General features: G+C 49.3%; 1 long non-coding RNA gene across 2 annotated transcripts in view; it reads left to right on the forward strand.

The window, feature by feature from the left end:
* The window catches only part of LOC138716633 (uncharacterized), a 65,771-nt gene that overhangs the window by 23,731 nt on the left and 25,580 nt on the right, over positions 1-16,460 (forward strand). For both annotated transcript variants that reach the window (XR_011336693.1, XR_011336694.1), the window contains one exon: positions 6,894-7,074. This is a non-coding gene — a long non-coding RNA (uncharacterized lncRNA). The remainder of the gene's footprint in view (positions 1-6,893; positions 7,075-16,460) is intronic.

Below are 16,460 nucleotides of genomic sequence, written 5' to 3' on the forward strand. Positions count from 1 at the left end.
CTGCTTCCCTCCTCCCCTCTTTTGCCTTTTGCAAGTGTTTTAGAAGGAAGTGTGAGGCTTGTGGGATGACAGAAGGGCAGCGGGCTGTATGTGAGCTCTCCTCACCCAGCCTGGCTGGCACACTGTGAACCTTGCTCTCCCTGCACCTCACTGCTGCTGGCAGTGCCAATTCTCCCCTCCTTTCAACTGGGGCATCTCCTCCCTGGAGAGCAGTTGGCTCTTCCAGAGTGGAAGAGAGTCTGCACTTGTGATGACCAAGCTGATTTGACCTGTGCACCCAGCCACAAGGCTGTCCCAAGAGGGGCTCATCCCTCCCCTACCACACAGTGAATCTGTGCCGAAGCAGGAGATCCAGTCAAGTTTGTCCTCTGATCCTGCCAGTGACAGCTTCACCCTGAACCCTCTCTGTCCTGTACTGTGTTCTCAGTGTACTAGAGCTCTGTGGTCAGAAAGGAGGGTTCTTCCCTTGCTGAACCAGGTACTACAGGCTGTTCCCCACCAGGCAGACACCCCTCCTTGCAAATTGTGTTCAAGGACATAGGCCCGTCATGTGCACACGTACGACAGTGTGAATCGAGCATTCAAGGCAATGGCGAATCACACAATCTTGGCCTTGCTTTCCTGAGCCTCCTAAAAGACGAGATGGCTGCGTTAGCCAGGGATGTGGCTGATGCTCTCCAGTGCAAAGATTTCCCTCACAGGGCTTGCTACACCATTGTCCTCTCATTAGAAGCCTTTCTTTTCCCGAGCAAATTGAAGAGTCTCTGGGATCCCATTTCACCTCTACTGTCCTCCCGCACCACCAGCCTGACCGCACATTCCAGGACTTGTTTTCAGTCTGGTGTACCCAGCCCCTCAGCATGTGCTGCCCATGGGGGAAGCTCACACCGTTTCCACACAGAAGAGAATTTGCATGCATGGTGGGGGAGAAACAGCCTAGCCTGTTTATTCTTAATGCTCCGTATTATCTCCATTAATAATGCCACCTCTGCCTCACATGCTAATTAAGGCTCAAGATTGTTAATGGAATAGGGAATTTGGGCAGAGACCACACAAGACTGGCTGGATTAAGTTAACCTTACGGACTGTTAATGGATCTCCTGGAGGGGCATTTCTGCCTAATGAGAATCCAGCTTGAATGGTAATCAGGGGTTTACTCTCTGCATGCCTGACAGAGCTGGGAAATCTGGAGAGGCTGCAGGGCAGGACATGAGAAAAACATCAGCAGGAGCTGCTTGTAAAGCCGAGGAGGTGAAAGAAGGAAGCAGGGCTGGAAGGAAAGACCTCGAGGTGAGGGAAGAATTGGGGTGAGTGGAGTAGTGCTGCACAGGAGGAGTCCCAAATAGGCACTGAGGCTGGTCCTGTGCATTTTGTAGTGGGCATTTAAATATTAACACAAAGTGCTATTTTTCCTGGTCGTGATTGCCAGCAGTGAAAAGGTCACCCAAACTGTGTTAGCTGCAGGCAGGGTTAGTCTCTAGGGAAAAAAAAAATAGCGAAGATTCTGGCCTGGCTCTTGGAGACCTGCGTCACGGTTCATGGCTGCTGCTACCTGGCGGATCAGAGACACGGACTTTTCTGGTCTGTCTTGTTGTACAGTGTGGGGAAAAATGTTGGGGAAGGGTTCTGGCACTGGACACTCTTCTGTGTACAAATTACATTGCCTTTCTGATCAGCAACAAAGTGAAAAGCTGTGTCTCTGTTCTGAAGAACCCTGGGGAAAAATTAGAGGAGACATAATTGAGCTTAGAGGCTAGACTTTCAGTGTATAGGGTTGGGTGATGTTAGGGAATATCACAGATTTGGGACTACAGTCAGAGCAAAAGAGATGAATCTTAAGGCTTCATTTTCAAGGCAAAACTCTGAGATCCTGGGCCTGGATGAAACTGGGTATTACTGAGATCCCATGAACCCTTTCAGGGAAGTTGTGCATATTTTCACATCTGGCTCCTGTGTGCTAGTTTTGCCCTCCAGAGGGAATAGGTACAGGCTGGGATGTAGGGCAAAAGCAAAATTTGAAATGGAAGCCAGTATGCATTTCAGTGTGGGGATTTGAGTAATTTAGATCAGCCCCTGAACAAACATGTAGAGCTCAGTGTAGAATGTTTGGGCGGAAGGTAGTGATCTGCAGAACTGTTTAAAGGAATAGAGAAATGGCTTTGGGGTTTTCTTCTTGCGTGAGTTCCACTGCTCCAGGAGGTGCTGTAATTGGAGAGTCTCTGCGCTTTGGATTCTAGCCTGCAGGTTACTCAGTACATGTGGTGTCTGGGAAGGTTTAGCCTTCTGATGTTGGAGCAAGGACCGAACAGCTAAGACATGTTGCTTTGGCTCCAGAGGTGTGAGTTTCAGCTGTACTGACTGTAATGTGTATGAAAGGTTTCTTACACCAAACACAGCTGTGGGTGGCTCTGGTTGGGAAGTTGTAAGTCAAACAGGTATCACTATAGCTGCAGGACCCTCACTATGTAAGAAGCACTGTGTCCTAACTCTGTTACCGTGATCTGCCTTACTTGAGCTGTCTCACCTTCACATGGCCCACTTCTTGGGTGTGAGCCATGAGTCTGGTTTGTGGTGTTCAGAGTCTGCAGGTTGGAAGCTTGTGGGTTCTTGATGCAGTTCCTGGTGGTTGGAAATGGGTGACAAGGACATGGACAGGTAGTAGGTCCAGTTCAGACTGACCAGTGAGAATTTTCTTCACTGTCTGGCTCTTGATATGGGAAGATACCAGGAAACCTGCAAGGAAAGGAGTTCCCTTGTCTTGTGCTTGTGCATGGGAGTTCGTTCCTGGGGCAGAATATGCTGCTGCCAGTGAAAGAGGGAGCGAAGGGGAGAAAAGAAAAGCAGAGACCAAGAAGAAAGGCAGTGCAGGAGCCAGATGGACTGTTCCAACCAGAGAAGGATGCTGCCTCTGCATACCTGTATGCAAGCAGAGGTGCATGCAGCATGTGCACACTTACCATAGCTTTGTGCTGTACTCAAAGCATAGCTTTCACAGGGATATTCACTCTACTGGTGCACAGTAACACCATGAGTGCTGCACAGATGAATAAATGCTGCCAAACACACACACATGCACAAACACAGAGATCACATCACACTCGATGACACCTCACAAATGCAGTGATGTTTTCAGCAAAGAACAGACTTGCACGCACATTCACTGTCTACCATAGAGTACAACACTTCAATGCACGCACATGCACGTACACATTCCATACATTGATACCCGGAGGCCACTGCCTGCAGCAGGCACATGCACAACATCAACACACAGATGCTCATCAGAGGCCACATATTCCTGAACACCTGTGTACACGTATGACACCGTGTTGTCCATTTACCCCCTTTCAGTATTATCCCATGCAGATAGACTTATTCACAATAACACTGACAGATATGTTTTTGAGTCTTCCAGGTCTCCTTGCTTGCCAGCACAAAACTGGCATGTGAAGGTGAGGCAAAACACAACCCTCTTTGAGATGAACAAGACAAACACCACACTGACGTACATATACAAACACACATATGCATCCCCCTTAGCTCTTGCTTTCCTTGCTTTTGGTCTTCGTTTTCCTTTGTTTAGCCAGTCACGATTCTCCTTCCACGCCCCTGAGGCACAGAAGCAGATGGTTTGGAGATCAGTTTAGGGTGATGGTTCCCTTTTCCATTAGTGGCTCTCTTCAGCTGCTTAGCTCAGTGCTAAGTGTCTCAGAGATGAAGAACGTCCTTGCCTATCCACACACGACACCTCTGTGCTACCTCTGAGCATCTATTAAAAATCCTGAGTCCAAAAGGCTTTTTAAATTGTCCTCATGACCACACTTTAACCCAAGTAGCACTTCAGGCCATGGTGGCTTTTCCAGGTTCAGCAGCATCTGTTATCTGTGACAAAATGAGGCAGCTCCATCTTCGCTCTGCTCTGTACACGTGTCTTGCTGAGACCCAAAATACTCTCACAATTGTCCCCTTTCAGTCTGCATTATTCATCTCCTGTAATGCACAATGGATGTTTGTGGAAAGAGGCATGCAGGTACAATTGAGCATAGTGCTGAGGAACAGGCATTCCTAGCAAGCTGAAATTGCCTTGGTGCACAGGCCAAATTTAACTGAGAGTAAGGAAATTTTTACTCCTTCGAACCACTTCTGAAAATTGAGTGGTGGCAGCAGTTCAGGGGCAGGGGAAGAGGAGGTGATTTGGAGGGGTTGAAGTGGTGGTGATGTTTTCCCCACATGTTTGTTCTCACTCCTTTTGTGCTGTCGCATGGACATGCGTGTGGTGCGTGTCTGTGAAGGTGGGAGCATTCTGGGGGAAGGTGTGAAGTACGTTGCTTTGGAGAGTGAGGAGTAACGGTGTACTTTTTTTGATGATGTGGAAGCAGTGTCCTGGGGCGTGCAATATGTGGGAGGACAGGGAGTTCTTGGAAGAGGCTGTTGCAGTGTACACTTCACTGAGGTGTGCCTGTACGTGCTTGTAGCCCATGCCCATCCAACATCCCAGGACAAGAACCCGCAAGACTCCTTCCATTATAACTAACTTCTCTAGGAGTGAGGGATTATCTGCTTGCTCAAGAATTGTCCAGAGAGGGGCCGGGAAGGCCCGTGAGTGTGGCTGGGGCTATACCACTTGGCAACCCCTGTGTTGCCTATGTCCAAGCCAACCCTATGCCAGCCCCTTTGTGTCTGTGGGCTCTTCCTTTTGCACCTGCACCAGTATGTGCTGCTCCAGTGATCCCAGTATAGCCATGGACCCTTGCACCACATGCCTGCAATTGCACCCACTCCCAGCTGCTTTTCCTCCTCCCAAACCCCATGCTGTCTCATGCCTCTCCAGTTTCTCAGGGGCACACAGCTACACGCACTTGCCCTGCTGCTGAACCCTGATTGCTTTACACCATAGCTTGCACTATCATGCTGTGACACAACTGAGCTTGTTAAACAAGCCTGGCAGAACACTTGCCGTGCTGTCCCTGGTGCAGGGCCAATCTTCCCTCCTTCCTTCACCCCTTCTTACCTACCTCCTGCATCTCCTTGCATCTCCTGCGGGAAGCTGGTACCTTCCTAGCCAAGTCTTTGCTTCCCATAAGGGATTATGCACTTCTTCGCCATGCTTATGCTTTGTGCTCATGTCCTCTGTTGCCACTATCAGCCAATTTCACGGGGCTGGTGGAACCACTTGGGGTTGGTGGAACCTTGCACTCTTCTTTGCATGCAAATTATGCACATTGAACACCAGAAGAAATATGGAAAGGGGAAGGAATGAGTGTGGATGCTTTTACAGGCTTCCTGCTCCAGAGATTTTGCCCGCAGGATCTGCAACATGTGTCAGGGGACAGATACATGACCTTTACTGGGAGGTGGTAGAATGGGCAGAATTAGGAAAAGTGAAAAAAAGGGGAAGATCTCAGGGGTGGAAGTAGTTTAAGCAGAATCGGTGTGGCAGTGTTATGTGTGTGTATGCGTGTGCACCTGTGCAGGAACACAGAATAATACACCTGTCCCCAAAGCGAGTTCCCGCTTCACGACTTTCAAAACTGTAGCTTTTTTGTATGTGAGTGATGTTGGCTGTGGCTGTCAGCATTTCATGTGTAGTTTGTGTTTGTCTGCCTGTGTTGGATGTTGATGAGTATTTGTGTTTTCCATGTGACCGTGTATGGCTGGTGTTTGATGATGCTGGGGGCAGTGTTTCAGATCCAGAAGGATGGTATGCTGCTGTGTGGGCTGAGTTAGGTAAGGAACAGTGTCTGAGGCGATCAGTTTTAATGCTGCAGGCAATTTGTAAGCATAGTACATTTGTGTGTGACGTGCAGCCAGTGGTGCTTGCTTGACTTGTGTTTCTAAGCCTGTGAGGATGTTTTATATGCTTTTGTTTTCTTATAGACATGTGCATTATGATATGCTGGTGTGCTGTTGGCCCTGATATAGATGTCTGTGTGTGTGTGTGTCCATGGTACTTTGCTGGTCTCTGATATGGAGGTGAACATATTAAATGATGTGCATTTGCACAGTGACACTTACGTGTAAGTGGTGAGGTGTTTGTGGTGGATACATACAGATATTCAGCATTCATTTGTGCAGGGGTCAGGATTTGCCATCCTGTATTTAGATGTTTTTGCCCTGTACTCATACGAGTGGTGGAACAGGCTTGGTGGAGTTGACGTTGTTGTGTGGTGGTAGTATGAAGTATGTGTATTCATACAGCTGTGCAACCTTGTAGGAGCAGGATGTATGTGAAGAAGAGAATCACCTCAAACCTTTGGAGGGATCCTGAATTTTGAGGGGATGTATGCAAGGAGGTGCATGGTAGTATGAAAAGGCCAATGAGTGCACATGTGTGTGTGTGTGTGTGTGTGTGTAGAAGTGTGAGTGTGAACAGCATGCCGGGGGACACATGCTGGGGTGATGTGAGCAGGGCTGGGAGGCAGCATGTCTGTGTGCATGCAGCTGTGTATGTAGGCACACTTCACCTTCTCTGGTGTGGCTCCATCAGCCCTTTTTGCTGCATGGGGCCAGGTGCTGGCTCCTTTTTGTGTGCAGCGGGCCACTATCCTTCTTAGGATACAGGCCATCCCCTTTCCATCCTTTAAGTCTCTTTCCATCTGTCTGTCTGTTTGGCTGCCCTTGCCCAGTTGTCTGTTTCCATAATCACCGATACACCAACTAGCTCACACCCCACACTGCCTGTGGACTCAGCAGCTGTGCATCTCTCCGTCCCTCCCACACACACACACATTCACACACACACGCGCGCGCACACACACCCTGGATCTTCATCTGTGGTATATTCAGTTGCCATTGGAAACCTAAGAAAGAAGTGAATCTACCCTCCAAATCTTAAGCTGGTGATTTTTTTTTCCTTTTATTTTTTTCCCTCCCCTTTCCTCCTCTCCTCACAGAAGGCGAAGTCGTTCGCAATGAATCCATGGCAGCTTCGATCGAGCTGTGAGCTGGAGCACCTACTCACAGGCCACTCCTTGATGTGACTGAAGAGAGGCCTTTCCAAGCACTCACTGAGCAGAGCGGAGCACTGGATTTACCTCCTGCACTCTCGGGCGCCTGCAGCACAGACACTGCGAGGTAAGCCAACCTCGGCACCTATGTCTGTGCGCCTCTCTCCATCCCTCCCTCCCTCTCTTCGCTTGCTCCCCAGAGGTGCGAGGGAGGGGAAAGACAGGGGTTTCTGTTATGCTGTGAACAAAATCTAGGCTTTCATCAGGCCCTCTCCCCTGCTAATGGAGAACTGCTCCCTCTCCTCCAACCCATTTTCCTTGCAGCTCTGCATATGTGTGCAGAGAGGCATTGTTTGCAGGGCAGCAGGGGGAAGTGCTGTGGGTCCCCTGCATGCAGTCCTGAGAGTGTTCCTTCCTTTCTTATCCCTCCCTTGGCACACACCTGTCTGCTCTTACCCCTATGGGATTTTCCTTCCCCTCCCCTCTTTCTCTGGAGAAGGGGCAGCTGGGCTCACGCCGCTGTAGTGGAGCAGCAGGCTGGGCTCCGTGGCCCTGGCCTGGGTACCCTCAGGGATGCAGCAGAGCAGGAGTGAGCATCACTCTCCTGGGGGTGGGGCATGCATGGGGGGTTCCCTCTCTTTCCTCACCTTTTGGATATTTTGGGCATCCCGATTCCCCGGGGAGCATGCTGCCCTCCATTTCCTAGCCAGGTACCTTCTCTGAATACCCAGCCCGACTGGCACAGCTTTTCGGGGTGATGGGCATGCTCTTTGTCACTGCTTATCTGCTGTCCCCTGGTGTTTCTGCCCAGCTTGAAGGGATGTTTTCCTGCTGGAGACAATGAGTTTCATAAGCTGGGAATGCTGTGTGCCCTGCACAGGCAGTGAAGGGTCTCTGTGCTAAGCCTGACCCATTTTGGGGTGGAAAGCTCTTGGGGGCACCTGAAAGGGCCTCCCGCTGCCTGGGACTGCCCTCGGTGCCTCCTTGCCCAGCTCCTCTGCAAGGAAGGCAGGAAGATCAGCTGCACTATTTCCATGCCATGTCCTGTGCTGTTGGATTTGCTGCTGTGTGGGGATGGAAGAGCAGAGATCAGCTATTCCTCCCATTACCTAGGCAGGCCCAGCCATCCCTTAAGTAGCACGAATATGCCTGGAAGTTTCTTTCCCCAGAATAAGAACCTAAATCAATGAGCTGCTGGCAAGGAGGGTGCATCTTGTAGTGCACATCCCTGCTGCCACTGAGGGACCTTGCTCTGAGAGCCTTCTCTAGAGCCCCTTTCTCCAGCTGCCCCAACACCTCCCCCTCCACCCACCCAAACTGTTGCTTTCAACTTCTGCCTGGTGGTGCCAGCTGTTTCTCTTTCTCTTTTCGGGTAAACCTGAGCCCTGCTTTTCCCTCCTTCAGCAGCATCTCTTCCTGACTCCCTCTCTAGCACTTCTCATCCCTCATGACCCTATGGCATATGCTGTGCTGGGCAGGAACGGTGTTGGGGTAGCCTCGGGAAGGGTTGATGTTCCCTGGCAGGATAATTTCTGGATACTGCTGCCAGCTGACAATACTGTGAAGTGATCTTTTCCTCTGTGGTTCACACCCTTCAGTGTGTGTGTGTTGCGGGTGACGGAGTGACTGTAGCGTTGTTGATGTGTCACTATTCCTCTTGGCCGGGGCCCGGCAGGGAGCGTGACCACGCAGTTGCACTTGGTTTTGTTATTAGGGAGTCTGCAGAAAGCAAGCTCCTCCTGGATGGAGCCTCTGAAGTCATTTGGCATTGGTTAAATTCCTCAGCCCTTTCAGGACATGGCTTTGGCACTGGCTCAGGGTGGACAAGACAATAAATCCAGCTCTAGGGAGCTTTGCACTGGGTCAAAATTGTTGTGGCTCCATGTTTGAAAATGCTGATCCAGTATGAATTCACTCTGCTGTTTCAGATTTGTTTAGAAAACAATGTTGGCTTAACTCTATACTGGCAAGGTTTATGTTGCATTGGGTATTATCTGTCTGTACCACTCTAGCTTGATGTTGGCTCGAGTGTTGTTTGTCCTTCCACATCTGGCACGCTCTCCGGATTGTGTGTATTCTGGCTAATTTGGCAGATGCAATTGCATGCCACAGCCACCCTGGTTCAATCCCTCCTGTCGGGCAAGCCGGTTTGAAAGAGGGTTGAATTACAGTCTTAGCTGGGAGCAAGCCATGTCCCACACTAGGCAGCTACCTTCCCCTCTCAGGAGTTACAACAGCTCTTATCTACTGGGTGTCTTGAGAAGTGGTGCACAGCAAGGCAGAAACCCAACTCCCTGTAGCTGCATTTCTCCTGCAACCACTCCAGGTCCAGGGAGATCCTAGAGAGACAATTATGTCCTCTGGCAGGTGGTCACATCTCTGCCTGCCTCTCCCCAAGGGCTTTAGAAGCGCGTCTTACCCGCTGCCCTGGAAAGTGTTTGTGGGGATAAGAGTATGACACCAACTGGCAGAAGGGCAGGCATCTCACCGAAGAGGAAGGAGAGGGAAATGTCTTAGCAGGAGGATGCTGATCTCCAGCCTTGACGACTCCAGTGCCCCATGGTCAGTGTGCAGGGCCCAGGAGAGGTGTTATCATTCCTCACAGGACCACGTTGACAGAAAATGGGTTTGCACCATGGGCAGGAGCTCGAGCAGGAGCTCAGACAGGTCCATCTGAGGCAGGTGCTCACTCGGGAATGAGTGTAAACACAAACATGTTACATTGCGCGGACTTTTTGCAGATCCGTCAGTCAGATGCTTGTCTTGCTGAGGGATGTTCTGTCTGGGGGATAAGGGAGAAAGGCAGGAAGGTGGCAAGGAGTGGTTTGCCTCATGCTTGTGTGTGGACACGTGCAAGTCTTTGGTGATAAGGAGCGTGTGCTGACCAGGTTTTGCAGTCTGAAGCCAGATTTACTTTAAAGCCCAGCAAGGTGAGCTTTTGGGAGTTGAAGACAAGAAATGATGCTGCCTACAAAACCTTGATGTTAAGGATGCCTGAATCTTAATTCCAGTGAGGTTCAACAAGGCTGAGAGAGCTGGGGTTGTTTAGCCTGGAGAAGAGGAGGCTGAGGGGAGACCTCATTCCTCTCTACAACTACCTGAAAGGAGGTTGTGGAGAGGAGGGTGCTGGGCTCTTCTCCCAAGTGACAGGGGACAGGACAAGAGGGAATGGCCTCAAGCTCCACCAGGGGAGGTTTAGGCTGGACATTAGGAAAAAATTTTTCTCGGAAAGGGTCATTGAGCGCTGGAACAGGCTGCCCAGGGAGGTGGTTGAGTCACCTTCCCTGGAGGTGTTTAATAGACAGGTAGATGAGGTGCTGAGGGGCATGATTTAGTGATTGATGGGAATGGTTGGACTCGATGATCTGGTGGGTCTTTTCCAACGTGGTGATTCTATGATTCTATGATTCTCGCTGATCACCATGATGTGCCTCAGTTTCCCATACCTTTATGTGGAGCAAGCGGCAGCCACAAACACTGGTGGTGAAGAAGAGGATGGGTGAGGGGGATTTGAAAGCATGCTTACCATTTTTACAGTGCTTCAGGCTGTGCAGAGGGATGCTGTGGGGAAAGGGAGGTACAGCCTGCAGATTCTCCCCTGGCATGGCTGCCTGCTGACCTTCGCAGGGGGTTGGATGCTGGAGGAGAATTTGTAATGACTGGGGGGCTGTGTGCCAGGGCTGAGGCAGTGATTCACTCAAGCCTCTGTTTGTTTGGGAGAGAAAGGGAGTTTGTGGCTTGACACTCAGGAAACAGAGTGGGGATTCAGCAGCGGAGAGCAGGCTTCTTGGCTGGGCCTCGCCAAACAGCCACACCATGTGTCTGCGTGTGTGTCAGGGGAGCACAGGAGACCCTGGTACAGGGTATGACTGGCGGCTGGCCAGCCCTGGCCCCCAACCACTTCACCTCTCCCCTGCACCCTCTGCACAGCCACTGCTGAGTAGCCAAGGATAGCCCCATGATCCACACGCATGACAGACCTGTGCATGGGAGGAGAGGGAGAGGAGTAAAAGCCTTGCTAGAAGAGCAGCTGGATGTGATTTGTGCTGTCTTCCTGCCTGGCTTAGCCTGCATGCAGCAGCACAGCACGCGTGTGGGTGTCCGTGTTGCTTAATTCCAGCCAGTGCCAGCGCCTGCAACCGGGTTGTTTCTGGTGTGTGGGACCAGGTCACAGGCTAGGGAGTCGTGTTGGGCTAACTTGGGGGATGAAGAAGACTTCTTCCTCTCCCGCACTCCTCTGCTGTCTCATTCTTGCTGTGTTCCATCACATGTGAGCCCTGCCTCGTTTCTCAGAGGTGGAGACCTGCAGGCAGTGGAGGGAAATGTTGGAGTGGGAAAGAGAGTTGTGAAGCACTTGGGGTTACGAAGGAGATGGAGACGCTAAGAAGGAAGGAAGACCTGAGAGAAAAAAGGCAGAAGAAGGAAAGAAAGAGGCAGCTGGAGAGTGAGGCAGGAAGAGAGCAGCATGTCTCTGTGGTGACCATGTGATGTGGAAGTCCTGTATAAATATTGTAGGCTAGAGTTTGACCTGTCCATAGAATAGAGGAAGGTTGGAAAAGACCTCTAAATTCATCAAGTCCAACCATCAATATGATACCAATATACCTACTAAACCATGCCCTGAAGTGCCACATCTACACTTTTTTATGAACACCTCCAGTGATTGAGACTCCGCGACTTCCCTAAGCAGCCTGTTCCAATGCTTCACCACTCTTCCAGTACAGAAGTTTCTCCTAATATCCAATCTAAACCTCCCCTGGTGCAACTTGAGGCTGTTTCCTTCACCCTATCACTTGTTACTTGAGAGAAGTAACTGTATATCTACTGGGCACAGATGTTGCCTGAAAAGCTGTGGCAGGAGGACCAGCTCCATACAGGGGACTGCTCATCTACTTAACACGTGGAAAAAACTGCCTGATATTCCCTTTTCCTGCTCTGACTTGTCATCTCCTGTGCATGTTCCTTTGCTTCCAGGATATGTTTGGCCTTCTGGTCTGTGAGTGTATATTGCTGGCTCATGTCGAGCTTCTCACCCACCAGCACCCCCAAGTCCTTCTCTGCAGGGCTGCTCTCAATCATGTCATCCCCCATCGTGTACTGAAATCAGGGATTGCGCCGACCCAGGTGTAGGACTGTGCACTTGGCCTTGTTGAACCTTGTGAGATTCTCATGGGCTCGCTTCTCCAGCCTGTCCAGGTCCCTCTGGATGGCATCCCGTCATTCTGGTGTGACAACTGTACCACTCACCTTGGTGTCATCTGCAAACTTGCTGAGGGTGCACTCAGTCTTGCTGTCAATATTATTGATGAAGATATTAAACAGCACTAGTCCCAGTACAGACCCCTGAGGGACACCACTTGTCACAGATCTCCGTTGGGACTTTGAGCCATTGCCCACTGCTCTTTGAATACAACCATCCAGCCAGTTTCTTATCCACCGTACCATCCACACATCAAATCCATATCTCTCCAATTTAGAGAGAAGGATGTTGTGGGGGACCACGTCAAAGGCTTTACAGAATTCTAGATAGATCACATCCGTCGATTCACCCATGTCCACTGCTGTGGTTGCCCCACCATAGAAAGCCACTAGGTTGGTCAGGCAGGACTTGCCCCTAGTGAAGCCGTGCTGGCTGCCATTAATCACCGCCCTGTCCTCCGTGTGCTTTAGCATGTCTACTAGGAGGATCTGTTCCACGATCTTCCCAGGCACAGAGGTGAGGCTGACAGGTTGATAGTTCCCAGGGTCATCTTTTCTACCCTTTTTAAAATTAGGCACAACATGACCCTTCTTCCAGTTACCAGGGACTTCTCCTGATTGCCATGACTTTTCAAATATCATGGAGAGTGGCTTGGCAACCACATCTGCCAATTCCCTCAGGGCTCTGGGATGCATCTCATCAGGTCCCATAGACTTATAAATGTTCAGGTTCCTCAGGTGGTCACAAACCTGATCCTCCTCTACTGTGGGAGGGGGTTTACCCTCCTGGTCACCATCTTTCTGTCCCATGACCCAGCAGGGATGAGGAGAGCGTTTATCAGTGAAGACTGCGGCCAAAAAATGTTAAGTACCTCAGCCTTCTCCTCGTCTGTTGAAATGAGGTCACCATTCCCAACCATCAGTGGGACTACATTCTATTTAACTTTCCTCTTCTGACTGCCACATCTGTAGAAGCCCTTCTTGTTAGTCTTTGCTTCCTTTGCCAAGTTCAGCTCCAGCTGCACCTTGGCCTTCCTGACTTCATCCCTACACAACCGGGCAGCATCCCTATACATGTCCCAGGTTCCCTGTCCCTGTTTGCACTGTCTGTGCAGTTCCCTCTTGTTCTTGAGTTTGACCAGCAGGTTTTGACTCAGCCACGCTGGTCTCTTCCCTTTCCTGCCTGTTTTACTACATACGGGGACTGAGCGCTCTTGTACTTTATGGAAAGCATCCTTAAATATTTACCAGCTCTGTTCTGCTCCCTTGTCCCCGAGGACCATGTCCCAGGGGATCCTACTGAGTAACTCCTTGAAAAGCTGGATGTCCGCCTTCCTGAAATTTAGGGTCCTGACTGTACTCCTCACCTGTCCCAAATCCCTCTGGACCTTGAACTCCACCATTGCATGATCACTGCAGCCTAATGTCACTGATGAGTTCGCTTGTATTAGTGACCATCAGGTCCAGTATTGCATCTCCTCAGGTGGGGGTATCTGTCAGCTGGACTAAGAAATTATCTTCAATGCACTCCAGGATTCTCCTGGATTGCCTACAGCTTGCCGTTCTACTTTTCCACTATATGTCAGGGTGGTTGAAGTCCCTGAGTAGGATGAGAGCTTGCGAGCATGAAGCTTCCTGTAGCTGGAGGAAGAAGACTTCATCAGTTGGCTCTCCTTGATCGGGTAGCCTGTAGTATACACCAACCACAAAGCTCCCATTGGTTCTTCTGTCTTTAATTTTGAACCACAAGCTTTCAATGTGTTTGTGGCTACTCTTCGACAGCTCTTCACATTCTATCCCTTTCCTGACATAGAGGGCAATGCCTCCACCCCTCCTACCCAGTCTGTCCCTTCTGAACAGCCTGTAGTTGTCAATAGCCACACTCCGGTCATGGGATTCATCCCACCAAGTTTCTGTGATGGCAACTAGATCATAGCTTTCTAGTAGCACAGTAGCTTCCAGCTCCTCCTGCTTATTACTCAAGCTTCATGTGTTTGTTGTAAAGGCACTTCAGCTGGGCTGCTGGTTGCATCACCTTCCTAGTGGTCCCTTTATTACCTATGAGTTGTTTTAGAGAAGTATCCTCCCTGCCACCTGACCCCTGCCACCTGTCCTCCCACCGCTTGTTAAAGGCTAGCCTGATGTTATCCCCCTTCACATCTAGTTTAAAGCCCTGTCTACAAGCTGCTCAAGCTCCTGGGCAAAGACCCTCCTCCCCCTCTGAGAAAGGTGGCTCCCATCTGACACCTGTAATCCTGGTGCCATGTAGCCATTATCAAAAAACCCGAAGAACAGTTATTCTGAATGTCATTTTTTGATGGGAGTGTGGCAGTTTGCAGAAGGTTTCCAGCAGCTGGAATGCCGGTGTTGGCTTGCAGACAGGCTTGCAGCTGAATGTGTACCCCAAAGCCAGTCCTGTGTTCACTATGGTTTACCTGTGGCAGAAACCTGTGGGTGCTTCCTGCCCATCCTGAATTTCCTCGCTGTCCTAAGACCAATGGGCCATGCGGCTTGAAGTCAGTGGCATATCAGGGCCATCAGGCTGTGCCCTGATCTGAACTCCCGTGCCTTTTAAAGCCAGCCAGCATGGTGAGAGCTATCAAGAACTAGCCTGGCACAAAGAGAGAAACACTCACATAATGGGACTACTTATTTGAGTTCCCCAGTATTTCCCATAGCATTTCATGTCTTGAGGCTGATTCAGTTGAAAGGCAATCAATGGAGCTAACAGCCCAGAATTGTTCTGCTCACTTTCTGATTTACTTCATTTCATCCTTGCCAGGTTTATTCTCCTCCCAGGTTCATGCACCTCCTACCACGGAGGTCACTTTCTTTTTAGTGCACCTTAGGCTGTATGTAATCAAGCTAGCTGTGTTTGTGCCCCGAATCTTCTGGGGACAAGATGGAAAACACTCTTTATCAGGAGAATGAAACAAATGAGCAAAACTAGCCTGGTCAGTCAGAACAGGGTGGAATTTATCCAAGAAATCTCACATTGATCAATTCCAGTTACCTCCTGTGTTTAAAGTGACTCAGTATCTCCATTTTTAGGATGTTGCTGGGGAGCTGAATTCTCTTATGATTTCTTTTATATCAGTTGTCCCTACCAACGGTGTTTGTGTGATTCTTATCCCATATCTACTTACATGTGGAACTGTTGGAAACCATGCTTGCCGAGTAATGGGTGTTGGGACAAAGCCAATCATAAAAAATCAAAAACTTGCTGAAAAAACCAAAAAAATCTCCCTGCCTTTTCCCAAACAATAAGTTATCAAGTCCAGATGGTTAAATCTGAGACTTTAGAAGGAGCTTAAGTGATTGAGCTGCTAAGAAAAATATGCAATCTCTAGTGGTAAAAAAAAAAAAAGCTACTGATTCGGGGAATTGGAGAAGACCAAATGTTGCACCTATATTTAAAAAAAGGCTCCAGTGATGATCCGGGGAATTAAAGATCAGTAAGCTTTCCATCTGTAGCTGGTAAACTGGTGGGAGTGATAATTAAAAAGCAATGCTTGAAGACATCTGGAAGATTGTGGTCTGATAGGGCCTAACGAGCATGGGTTCAGCAGAGGCAAACTGCATCTTGCTAATCTCCTACAACTCTTTGAATGTGTCAATAAAGCAGTGGATAAAGGAGAAGCAATTGATATAATGTATTTAGACTTCCAAAAGGCTTCTGAAAGATCCTGCACAAGAGCTACTAAAGAAGCTAAGTAGTCAGTGAGAGACAAAATATTGACATAGATCAAAAACTGAGTAGAAGACTGAAAGAATGAGGGGATTAAACAGTCAAGTTTCATCATGGCAAAAGGTTAATGTGGCCTTCAGGTTCTCGCCTAAATCCTATGTGATTTACTGTATTGTTTAATGACTTGGAAAGGTGGAAGGAAAGATACTCTGCATGAACATTTGCAGATGAGACAAAGTTATTAAGTTGGTTATAGCCAGAACAGGCTGGGGGAAATGGTGCTAAGTTAAATGAATGCACTGTGCTCTGGCAAACAAAACTTAGTGTTGGTACTTTCAAAAATAATTTGTGTTGCAGGGTAAGCTTTCAACTTTTTAGATACCCTCAAAGGTCCCCAGTGAAGGGTATCAGCCAAATGAGAGTCTGGGTGGCTGTTACCTCTTTGCAGAGCTCTGCCCTGTGTTGTGCTGCCCTTGAACAGGAAAAGTAGCAGACTGGCTGCCAAGGTAGAGTACTCTGGAAGAGATGCAAGGCTCTCTGTACACCTGTGTTGCTGCCTCATTTGGAATTGCACACCAAACTAGGGTCAAGCTGTTTCTGAGGAATGCTGGAAAACTGAAGGGGCT

The sequence above is a fragment of the Phaenicophaeus curvirostris genome, chromosome 1, assembly GCF_032191515.1.
Source record: "Phaenicophaeus curvirostris isolate KB17595 chromosome 1, BPBGC_Pcur_1.0, whole genome shotgun sequence".
Classification (NCBI taxonomy): Eukaryota; Metazoa; Chordata; class Aves; order Cuculiformes; family Cuculidae; genus Phaenicophaeus; species Phaenicophaeus curvirostris.